Source organism: Neofelis nebulosa, chromosome 8 (assembly GCF_028018385.1).
Source record: "Neofelis nebulosa isolate mNeoNeb1 chromosome 8, mNeoNeb1.pri, whole genome shotgun sequence".
NCBI classification, from domain to species: Eukaryota; Metazoa; Chordata; class Mammalia; order Carnivora; family Felidae; genus Neofelis; species Neofelis nebulosa.
In genome coordinates this window covers 18,693,598-18,705,524 of record NC_080789.1, presented here as the reverse complement: position 1 = coordinate 18,705,524, position 11,927 = coordinate 18,693,598, and positions in this window count along the sequence as shown.

The window sequence follows — 11,927 nt, the reverse complement described above, 5'->3', positions numbered from 1 at the left end:
CACACATCTTGCCCTTGTCCCCCTTGTCACGATATGATACTGTCTACAGTTTGCTTCTTCGACTTATGAATTCATCACAGGCATGTTTTCTCTTCAGCCCATGGTGTTCTGCCTCATTCTTTTTCAAAGGACATGGTATCATATAGTGTTGAGAATGCATTTAACCAGTCCCTGCTGGTAAATATATATGCTGTTTCTGATTTGAGACTACCTTAAGGAATACTGCAATGAATAATTGTTCACATATTTCTTGTTCACATATTTCTTGATACATGAGGGAGTGTAGATGTGCTCTTGACAACAATTTGACTTGTGTTTCTCTGGCTCCACTTCCTATGATGTAATAACAACTAATACTCATTCTTTAAATGAATGAGTGAATGAATTAATTAATTAATAAGTCAGCAAATAGCTAGGAATGTGATAATAAACCACAACCAAGGTAAATGACATACCAGTGGGCTTATACAATAGGATTTAATCTCTACTTAGCCATTCTTGAATGCAACTTTCTTCACCTGTAAAATGGGGACATGCTTTTAAATACTATTGAATGATTAGATTAAATGACATCAAAAAGCTGCTGAACCCAGGCCAATGTAAGCTATTATTGAACTAACATCATATGTCCACATAAAATGTTTAAGTGGAGTCTGGCTGCTGTGACCCTTTCATGGATACGGAAAATCACCAGAAGTGTTTGGTGCAGAAAGAGCTGCCTCAATCCCTGGAGGACATGTTCATGCCTCCAGGATTTTGAGTAGTATTCACAGCCCTGTTATGGCCATTGTTATGTCCTTTGATCTTCCAATGACAATTTCAAAAATTAATTTTTTTAGGTGCATAGTTTCTATTCTTAGAAGAAATCTATAATGACAGCTATAAAGTATTTTAAGCCTTAGGGAATTGATATGCCATCATAAGCAAAAACATATATTAAACCATTGCTTATATGCTAGCTGATATTTAAGCCATTGCGTTCTTGACCTTAGGGGATACAAAGAAGGCAACTAAATATTGTGGAAAGATCTTTGGAGCCACATAGACCTGAGTTCAAAGCCCAGCATTCAATCGTTCATTCAATCATTCATTCATTCAACAAAATTTAAGTGGTTTGAATGGCAGACACTTATCCTAACTTTTAAGTAAACAAATCTCTTTCATTGTCACTTAAAAGATATTTAAACCTTATCAAATGACTTAGCTTCCCAGGATGCCTGGGTGGCTCAGTCAGTTAAGGATCCAACTTCCGCTCAGGTCATGATCTCACAGTTCATGGGTTCGAGCCCGGCCTTGGGCTCTGTGCTGACAACTCAGAGCCTGGAGCCTGCTTTGGATCCTGTGTCTCCCTTTCTCTCTGCTCCTCCCCCACTCACGCTCTGTCTCTGTCTCTCTCTCTCTCAAAAATAAATAAACATTAAGAAAAAAGGTTTTTAAAAAATGACTTAGCGTCTCTTTTTCTAGGGTGCAATGTCAACTTTGTAAGTTTTTCATAAAAGTAACACATATCAAGTGTAAAGCACCGTGTAGTAAGTGTTGGTTTCTTCTATTCCTTCCCAATTAAGGGCTAAAGATTCAAGACAAGCCAAAAACATATTAACACCCTCACAGAACTTAATGAAGAAAATATTAGCACATAAGAAAATAAAGAGCAAAATAGTTACATCAAAACCAAGTCTGAGAATTTCAGAGATCCCAGAGCCTCAATTAGGCACATAGTGAATACTTAAAAATGTCTATCGATCGGGTGTACTAATCAAGAATTCAAATAATTAGAGTCTCACGTTTGACAAGAGGCAACATAGCACACTAGGAAAAGTTCTGGCACAACAATTCAAAGCTCCGGTTTGAGTCTACAAAGTGTGGTCCGCCAGCCGTGTTTCCTTGGACAAATCATGACCTTTTCCAGACTCGGTCTTCTCACTTGGAGAGCTAGAAGGTGAAGCTGCATCCTTTCTAAGGTACCAATAATTCCAGGTAAATAGTACTTGTCAAAACTTCAGAACACCACTTTGGAGTTTATTTGCTCAGTCTGAGGGTGAACTGCACGTGGGTCCTCCAACCTCCCAACACCTTCCAGATATGATTGGAAGGGCCCAGAGAAGTGGCCTTTATCATTATAGCTCTGTTTTGTTTTTTACTCTGAATTTTAAAGTATAGACCAGCGAGTTAAGAAACAAGTATCACTGAAAAAAAAATCCATTTTAAAATCTAAAGACTAAAACTTAACCAGTCACGTCATGTTTTTAGCAAACACACTTACCATTGTGTGGAATTTTATTGTCCCCCCTGGTGAATAGGAGCCTTTAAAAATGTATATGCCTAGAACTGAATACCGTGTCAAATCTATTGGCACTGCGTGTTTAAACACCTGCATCTCATCATTAGCCCTCCATAATATTGTTAAACAATAATTATACTTATGATGAGTAATGGATCCAAATACATCTTTCCTCGAGATGTACTCTTTCTTGTGTGATAAGTAACCCATTAACAGAACATGCAAACTACTCAGACGAAACAGGATTCATAAATACATCCAGATCATACTCAATAAAGTTTTTAAATGATTATAATGAACTGTAATGATGTCACCTTCTATATTAGAGAAACTTTGCCTTATTTTTCTTAGGATAATTGATGTCATCATTTCTGTTTACCGAGGTTCTAAATTTTACCTGTCTCAGATTTAAAAAAAAAAAAAGTTTTACCTTGAAATTTGACAAGTTTAGTTTTATTTTCCTCAAATGTGAAATGAAAATGAAAATTTGAGACAAAGGCTAAGCTTGGCTTTATTCAAAACCAACAGTGTTGGCTGATAGACGTGCAGAGCCCTCCCCAGGAAACAACCCACCTACTTCCCCAAACAGAAAGACGACAGCAACCCCCATCACAGTGATCAAAATGGGCCAGTCTCAAAAAACCAGCCTTCAATACATTAGTCTATAAGACTCGATATCAGTTAGCGTGAGTCAAAAAACAAAAGGACAACAGGTTTATTTATTTATTTTTTAACATTGATTTTGAGAGATACGTTGAACTCAATTCCCACAACAACATTCGAGGTCGGTGCTAATATCATCCCATCTTGCAGATGAGGAAGCTAAGACATAGGAAGGCAAGACCTACCTCACAGAGCAGAAAGCAGCAAAGCCAAGACTGACCCCAGGGTTTGCTTGTATAATCACCACCCTTCACCATTTTTTCCATTTGCCACCCAGTCTAGCAATAGCCATCTGAAAGCAGGTGTCAGCATCCTCAGCATCACATTGCTAAGGAACCTGGAATACAGGCAAGAGCTCGATGGTAATTCCAAACTCTACTCTGGAACTGAATTGGCCTTTTGGAAACCCATCTTGTCCTGCCCCCTGGTTATCTCTGGCTTATTTCATCCTTTCTCAACACTCTGAAACCCCAAAATCATCTGAACAATATGACATCCACCATTAGTGAGGGAGGCTGCCACTCACAGTCTTCCTGAAACTGTTGTTAATGTGGGCCCTTGATCCTCAGGCATAAAGTGTATCACGAAAGAGAGTTGACATGATCCCAATTATAGCAACCCATCCTGTACTATGGGATTGCTTAAAAGACACAGAGCTGACTGAAGTCACCCTCCCTCCCTCAAAAGCAACTCATCTTTGAAGTGGGTTGAACACCCTCAAGTAGGTACCCTGGAGTGTTGACTGAGGCTCCAGGTATTAGACCTGGGAGGATGTCTTGAGAGTCTGGACAGCTCCCTGGGAATGCTTCCTGCAGAAGCCCCCTCTCTTGGGGGGAAATCCACACCTGCTAGTTTGTCTGTCACCTCCAGAAGTCAGATGAACGGTCCTGTTAAAGGGAAATCATATCCTGCCACTCACAGCCCCCCAGCGGCTCCTCACCTCATTCAGAGTACAATCCCCAATGGCTTCTTACTGAACTTACTAGGACTGGTACCTGAACACACACATACAGACAATCTGAACAGGATCTGGCGCACACGTAATGGCTTTGACCAATTCAGTGTATTTTTTAGCATAAAAAGGGAGCCTACTAATAATTATCCTGAAACAACAGGCATAAACCTGGACTCTGCCGGGCAAAGAGTGAAGTCCCTGTTACCTCTCTTACTTCATCTACTACTCTCCCCTCGGGACTCTACCCCAGATGCTTTGCTATTCCCTCAATATCCTAGACTTGTTATTGTCTCAGGACTTTACACTTGTCATTCTTTCTGCCTGGAACATGCTTACTCTTTATGTAGTGACCTTCTTAACTTGACTGTCCAAGGACCTGTTTACCAGCTCCATTCTTTCTTTTTCCATGAGTGAAAACCACAGAACTGCCCTTGAGTTCCCCTCTTCTTTCTACCCAATGTTTATGCATTCATTCAACAAGCCACCCAATTAGTTCCTGACCTTGGGGCAATGTGTTGCATGTAAGTGTAATCATACAATAATTTTCACTCAGGGGATGCATGGGTGGCTCAGTCAGTTGAACACCCAACTCTTGATTTGGCTCAGGTCATGATCGTATGGTTCATGGGATCGAGCCCCACATTAAGCTCTGCACTGGCAGCATGGAGCCTATTTGGGATTCTCTTTCTCCCTCTCTCTCTGCCCCTCCCCTTACTCACCCTCTCTCTCTCTCTCTCTCTCTGTCTCAAAATAAATAAATTAAAACAAAAACTTTTCACTTAGCATAATGCTTCCAAGTTTCATCTGTGTGTTAGCATGTATCAAAACTTCATTCCTTTTAATGGTTGAATAATATTCCATTGTTTGTATACATCACAGTATGTTTATTCCTTTATCTGTTGATGATCCTGAGTTGCTTCTATGTTTTGGCTATTGTGAATGGGCTGCTTTGATTGTCACACACATATCTGTTTGAATCTCTGTTTTCAGTTCATTTGGACATATTCCCACAACAGCTATACCATTTTACATTCCTGCCAGCAATGCACAGGGGGTTCCAATTTTTTTGTATTCTTGCCAACATTTGATATTTTCTGTTTTTCTAATAATGGTCATCTAATGGGTATAAAGTAATATCTTACTGTGGTTTTGTTTTTGCATTTCCCTAATGGCTAATGGTGTTGAATATCTTTTTTATATGTTTATTAGCCATTTGTATAAGTTCTTCAGAGAAGTGTTTATTCAAGTCCTTTGCCGATTTTTTAATCAGATTATTTGTTTTTTGTAGTTGAGTTGTAGGAATTCTTTATATATTCTGGATATTAATCCCTTATCAGATAAAAATTTGCAAATATGTTCTCCTATTTTGTGGGTTGTCTTTTCATTCTCTTGATAGTGTCCTTTGATGCATAAAGTATTTAATCTGATGAAGTCCAACTCATTTTTTCTTTTGTCGCCTGTCATAATATCGTATTTAAGAAGTCATGGCCATAAATATGGCAATGAGGGTGAATAATGAGGATTTTTCCCTGTTTTATCCTAAGAGCTTTACCTTTTTAGCTCTTACGTTTAGGTCTTTGATCCACTCTGAGCTAATTTTTATATATTGTGTAAGGTCCAATTGCATTCTTTTGCATGTGAATATCCAGTTATTCTAGCACAATTTCTTGAAAAGACTGACCTTTCCACATTGAATGGTCTTAGCATACTTGTCAAATATCAATTGACCATATCTGGGAGGGTTTATTTCTGGGCTGTCAGTTCTATTCCTTTGGTCTTTATGTCTGTCTTTATGACAGTACCACACTGTTTAGATTATTGTAGCTTTGTAGTAAGTTTTGAAATCAAGAAGTGTGAGCTCTCCTAATTTGTACTTTTTCAACATTGTTTTGGCTATTTGGGGTCCCTTGAGATTCCATGGATTTTAGGATGACTTTTTTCTATTTCTTAAAAGAAAAAGTTGAGATTTTGATAGGGTCGCATTACATTTCTCGATCACTTTGGATAGTGGTATCATATTAGTAATGCTAAGCCTTTTGATCTATGAATGCAGATGCCTCTCCATTTATTTGGGTCTTCTTTAATTTCTTTCAGCATTTTTTAATAATTTTCAACATATAAAACCTAAGTTTCCTTGGTTAAACTTATTCCTAAGTATGTAAATGGATACATATGTAAATAGAATTGTTTTAATTTCCTTTTCAGATTGTTTATTGCTAGCGTGCAAAAACACCACCGGTTTTTTGGTTGATTTTGTGTCCTGCAGCCTGGCTGAAGTTGTTTATTAACCCTAACTTATTTGATCCTTTTTTTTTTTTAACGTACAACATAAACACCTTATTAACAATCACAGATCATCCCTGTGAGCCAAGTGGTCAACCCAGACATCCAGGACCCAGCCACAGGTTCGTGCAACCTCTGAGCTGCTCACTCTGGCTCCAAAAGGGTGAGCCCATATCCCTCACACATGGGGCCTTTCATGTTGCAGATGATGGAGTGTCTCCTGTCGTCCATGAACTGCATGTGCACCTGCGTGCACTGCCCCTGGAAGCCGGTCCTGCCACACATCCTTGGTGACCCAGGCCAACTTGATAGGCTGCACACGGCTCGTGACCCTGATGGCGGTGCAGCGGCAGTCGGGCAGAGAAAGCCCTAACTCTTTTGATCTTGAAATAAATCTGACTAACCGACACTGTCAAGGCACAGACACTGACAGCAGCAGCCAGACTCATGAGCTAGTAACATGCAAGGAAAGGGCAGGAAGCTCTTTCTCTTTCTGCTGCAAGTTAGAGTGTTGCATGGAAGTGACGGCAGTGCGGTCTGGGCATCTGGTTCTCAGCTGTGGAGGTGTGGAGGTGACAGCAGATTATCAGCTCAGTTCTGCAGTGGACTTGGAGTCACTGTTCCTGGAAGCTCACCCTTGGATCTGGTTCCGTAGCCCTCCTGAAGATCCTGTAAACCACCCAGTTTCATTTTGCTCACTCCCTTTTCTGATTAAGTGACCAGAGTTAGCTTTTCTTGAGTGCAAATAAGAATCCTATCTGATACACTATCAACAGTGGCCCATGCACCCATTCTCTGGTCCTACTTTTTCTCTATAGTACTTACCACTGTCTGACCTGTTGATGTACTATCTGACTTTCACACTGAAATGGAATCTCCATGAGGTCAAAGTCTTTTATTTTGTTCACTGCTAGCTGCCTAAAACCATGCCTGGTACATATTTCACTTAATGCAATTTGTTGGATGAATGAAACATCTAACTCTTGTCAACTCATTTAACACTGACAACAACTCAGGTCTGTTAAAAGGCAAAACTGAGGGTGTTCATTCGGTTTCTATGCCAATGATTCCACCCTGCAACGCAACTCGTACCCTATGAATCCAGGCAGAGACAATTCCTGGACACCAGCAGAGTCTCTAGTGGGACCTTCTCCAGGGATGCAGATAAGCTCCTTGTGTCATTTCTGTAGGGCACTGACTTGCCAGTTATCATCTGGGCCAATTACTATTGGTTTTGGGTCTAAGTGAATGGACATTCCTCTCTTTTTCTTTCAGACTTTCATAGTGGATATTAGAAAAGCCAAACATTTTGGGGCGCCTGGGTGGCGCAGTCGGTTAAGTGTCCGACTTCAGCCAGGTCACGATCTCGCGGTCCGTGAGTTCGAGCCCCGCGTCAGGCTCTGGGCTGATGGCTCGGGGCCTGGAGCCTGTTTCCGATTCTGTGTCTCCCTCTCTCTCTCTGCCCCTCCCCCGTTCATGCTCTGTCTCTCTCTGTCCCAAAAATAAAAATTAAAAAAAAAAAAAAAAAAAAAAGAAAAGCCAAACATTTCTAAAATCATCCAGGGGCCACACTTAAACGTCTGGAGAAGCACTTAGTTGAATATAAAAGGTGTCCCCAGACCATCTCAGTCACAGCAGGATTAATTTCCTGCCGAAATCACACAGGAGATAGAGAACAAGCTTGCTACCATGGCATGCTGAGATGAAGACACTCCACTTCTCAAATTACTCATTCACAGAAGATCTGAAAATGTCTTCCTGTGCAAATCTGACTCACACCTGCTGAGAAACTGATGCTTTTTTCTAGGTCACAAGTGTCATGACCTGCCCTACATTTACCTTACTTCTCGCAGCCCTCAGTTCATCCACGGCATACCTACTTCCTGGCTCATTACTAATACTTGCAATGGAAACGATGCATTCCAAGTTACTAACCTGTTTATGACCAACTCTCCTCCATGTTTTCCCATTTGAAACCACCACAGCTTGTATTCAAGCCTTGAATTGCACATAACTTTAAAATATGTGCTTAGCGTGCAATCACTGATTTGGCTAAATGTTGAAAATGTGGAATCACTTGAAACCATACTTTCCAGAAGGCAATGCAATTTTTTCCACAAGTACCAACAGTTGTATCCCAACAATGCTATGAGGAAAAGCAAGCATTGGAAGGATGGAGTTGGTGGGAAGCTCTTTGGATGGAATCCCCTTTCCATCCCCATGCCTTGAGGAGGGACGCAACAACTGAAGCTGACTCCAAATCCTGTAGAACAATCCCATCCAGTGTGGGGTTACATGCTGGGAAACAAGACCAGTGGAAGTGGTGGTACAGATGGGGGAGCTTGCAAAGCAAAGCAAGGTCATGCTAGAAACAACAGCTAAACACAGCAGTAGAAAATCAGGGACCAAGGCTCACCAGACTATCTCTAGCACCAGCAGAGTGCCCAGCTCATTCACTCATTTATTCGGCAAATACCAACTGAGCATCTAATATGTATCAGGCGTCCAACCAAAAGTAAGGAGATACAACCAAAAGTAAAACAAATAGCCTACACCCTGCCCTTACAAAGTTTACATTCTAGCACATAGCAGGCCTTGAATCAATATTTGTTGAATTAATCAGTTGAAGAAAATGGCTGTGTTAGCACTTCTCTTTTTTCTAGTATAATGTCTTCATCCACCACATTACAGGGTAAAAAAAAATGATGATCTCAAATGGGTTGTCAAGAAGTTGGCCAAAATATTTGAAATTTAGTAAGAAGACTTACTGAAGACTTTATATAAAGATTTTATATCCTGTTTTAACAATGACCCTTGTGTATAATATTTCTTGGCATATTAATTAAAAGTAGTATGAAATGATCATGATCAGACATGAAAAAATAATATTCGCTTTGACTTTGGTCCCATTTATTTTTAAATTTGATGGGATATGTATTTTATAATATATTTATAATATAGTTATAACATTCCAATGAATGGAGTAGAATATGTTACATAAATAAATATAAATATATTGGAAATGGGAACTTTTCTTTCATTGCTAAGAGTTTGCAATTAAAATTTGGACACAGTTATTTTATTTATTTTTTTTTTTTTTCAACATTTTTTATTTATTTTTTTGGGACAGAGAGAGACAGAGCATGAACGGGGGAGGGGCAGAGAGAGAGGGAGACACAGAATCGGAAACAGGCTCCAGGCTCCGAGCCATCGGCCCAGAGCCTGACGCGGGGCTCGAACTCACGGACCGCGAGATCGTGACCTGGCTGAAGTCGGACGCTTAACCGACTGCGCCACCCAGGCGCCCCGGACACAGTTATTTTAGATCCTTGGGCACAGACTAGCAGGTGAGTAATTTCAAGTCCATTCACCGAGGAGAGCACCAGCCCTGCATGTCCCTCCAGACCAGGCTCTGCTGGTTCTGAGGCAAGTGGGGCCAAGCCCTGAAAGAAGGGAGGGAGCAAAGTGCATTCCAGGTAGACAGAATAATAAGTGCAAAGGGACTAGGAGGGAAGTATCCATGAAGGGCTGAAGTCGTGAATGGCTGGAGAGAAAAGGGTAAGTGACAAGGTCAGAAGGGTAGTGGGTCCCAGACTGCATAGCGTCTTGGAGTCATAATAAAGACTTTGGATTTTATTGGAAGTGAAATCGAAGACCATTTGCCATTTGTGAACAGAAGATGATATGATCTGTTTATATTTTGGGAAACATTAATAAGTCCTTAAGTCCATCTTTGACCTGGAATATATTTTTACCACCATCTGTCTGATTTGTGAGTCTACATCTCAAATGACTCTGAACTGGGAAGGGACAGCAAAGACGTATAAATTTATCCCCTAAATGACAGTATCTATCACACTAAACATGGAGTTAATTCTATAACTTGATTTTTCCACTCAGCATTAGGTTATTGAGATTTATCCTTGATAATATATGTAGTTTTCATTCATTCCTCTAAGCTACTTGCAATAGTCTACTGTATAAATAGACCACAATGTATTTATCCATTCTCCTGTTAATGGACATGTATGTCCTTTCAATCTTCTATTATCAAAAATCCCAAGAGAATCCCAAACAAGCTTCATGTTCAGTACGGAGCCCTACACAGGGCTCGATCTCATGACCCTGGGGTAATGACCTGAGCCGAAATCAAGAGTCAGATGCTCAACTGACTGAGTCACCCAGGAACCCTCCAGATTTACTTTGCTATATAGTGTGAAGTAGGCATTTAATTTCACTTTTTTTGTGTAGGAATGGTAAGTTGTCCAGATCCATTAATTAGGTAGTACTTCCATTCTCCATTAGTCTCTAATGTCCCTTCTTTCACACATCAGATATATGCATTCTATTATATTCCATCAACTTATTCTTGAGCCAATAGTTCATTGTCTTATTGTAGCTTTATAAAAAATTTTGATATCTGGTCAGATAAGCTCCCATATCTTATTCTTTATAATTCTTTCTTCTCTTAGTCTTTTATCTTTCATGTAACTTGTAGGATCAGCTCTTTAACTTCATCAAAGTACCGTGATAATCTTTTCATTCATTAGCATAGCATCCCTTCCTGTATTCAGACCCTCCATTGTATATCCTTAAGTAATGCTTTGTACTTTCATCCTTGTATGTCTTACAAACATTTTGTTAGGTTTTTTCCAAAGTAATTTATACTTTTGGTTTTAATAATTTATAAGTTTTAGTAATATGAGTATAATTTTAGATTTTGAAGGTACATAATAGATATTATCTTTTTTTCCAAAAGAGTCTTACACCTCTTTTTTTTTTTCTTGTATTTCATTGCCGTGGGCCCCCAGGACATTTTTGAATAGAAGCAAAGATAGTAAACATTCTTGTTTTCCCTTACTTTTTTTTAATTAAATTTTTTTAACGTTTATTTATTTTTGAGAGAAAGAGACAGAGCCCGAGAGGGAGAGGGAGACACAGAATCAGAAGCAGGCTTCAGGCTCTGAGCTGTCAACACAGAGTCTGACAAGGGGCTCAAATTCACGATCAGTGAAATCATGACCTGAGCTGAAGTTGGATGCTTAACCAACTGAGCCACCCAGGAGCCCCTTGTTTTCCCTTACTTTAATGTAGATGTTTCCAAAAACACACCATTAAATCTAATTATTTTTTCTGTAGATTTTTATAGATTTTTTTCGAGTTAGGGAGGTTCCCTTCTATTTCCAGTATTCTAAAAAGATTTTTTTTCCTCTCATAAATTAATGCTGAAGTATCTACTGGGATGGTTCTATGACTTTACTCTGTAAATCTATTAATCTATATTTCACGAATTGATGCTTTGACATGAAACTATTCTTGCATCCCTAGAATAAATTCTACTTGGTATTTTATTGTATACATTGCTGAATATAATTTGGCTAGTTCTCAATTTAATATTCTTCATAAATGAGATTGAGCCATAGTTTATCCCATTTTATTTTAAATGTTTTGCTAACTTCAAAAATTAACTTAGGGGCTTTTTCTCTTTCTCCAAATAAGGATGATCTCACATTTGAAATTTTAATAAAACTCGGCTACAAAACTCTTAGCATGCTATTTTTGAGGGTATGGAAATTTATGAATATTGACTCAGTAGTGTGTTTTTAATTGTTGACACAAGTTATTTATATAGTATTGACTCTGGATTTTATAAGTCTCCATTGTATTTGTACTTATATCTGCCTTTTCATTCATAATATTGTTTCTCTTTTTTTTCTAGACCAGTCTTGCTTGGATTATCTCATT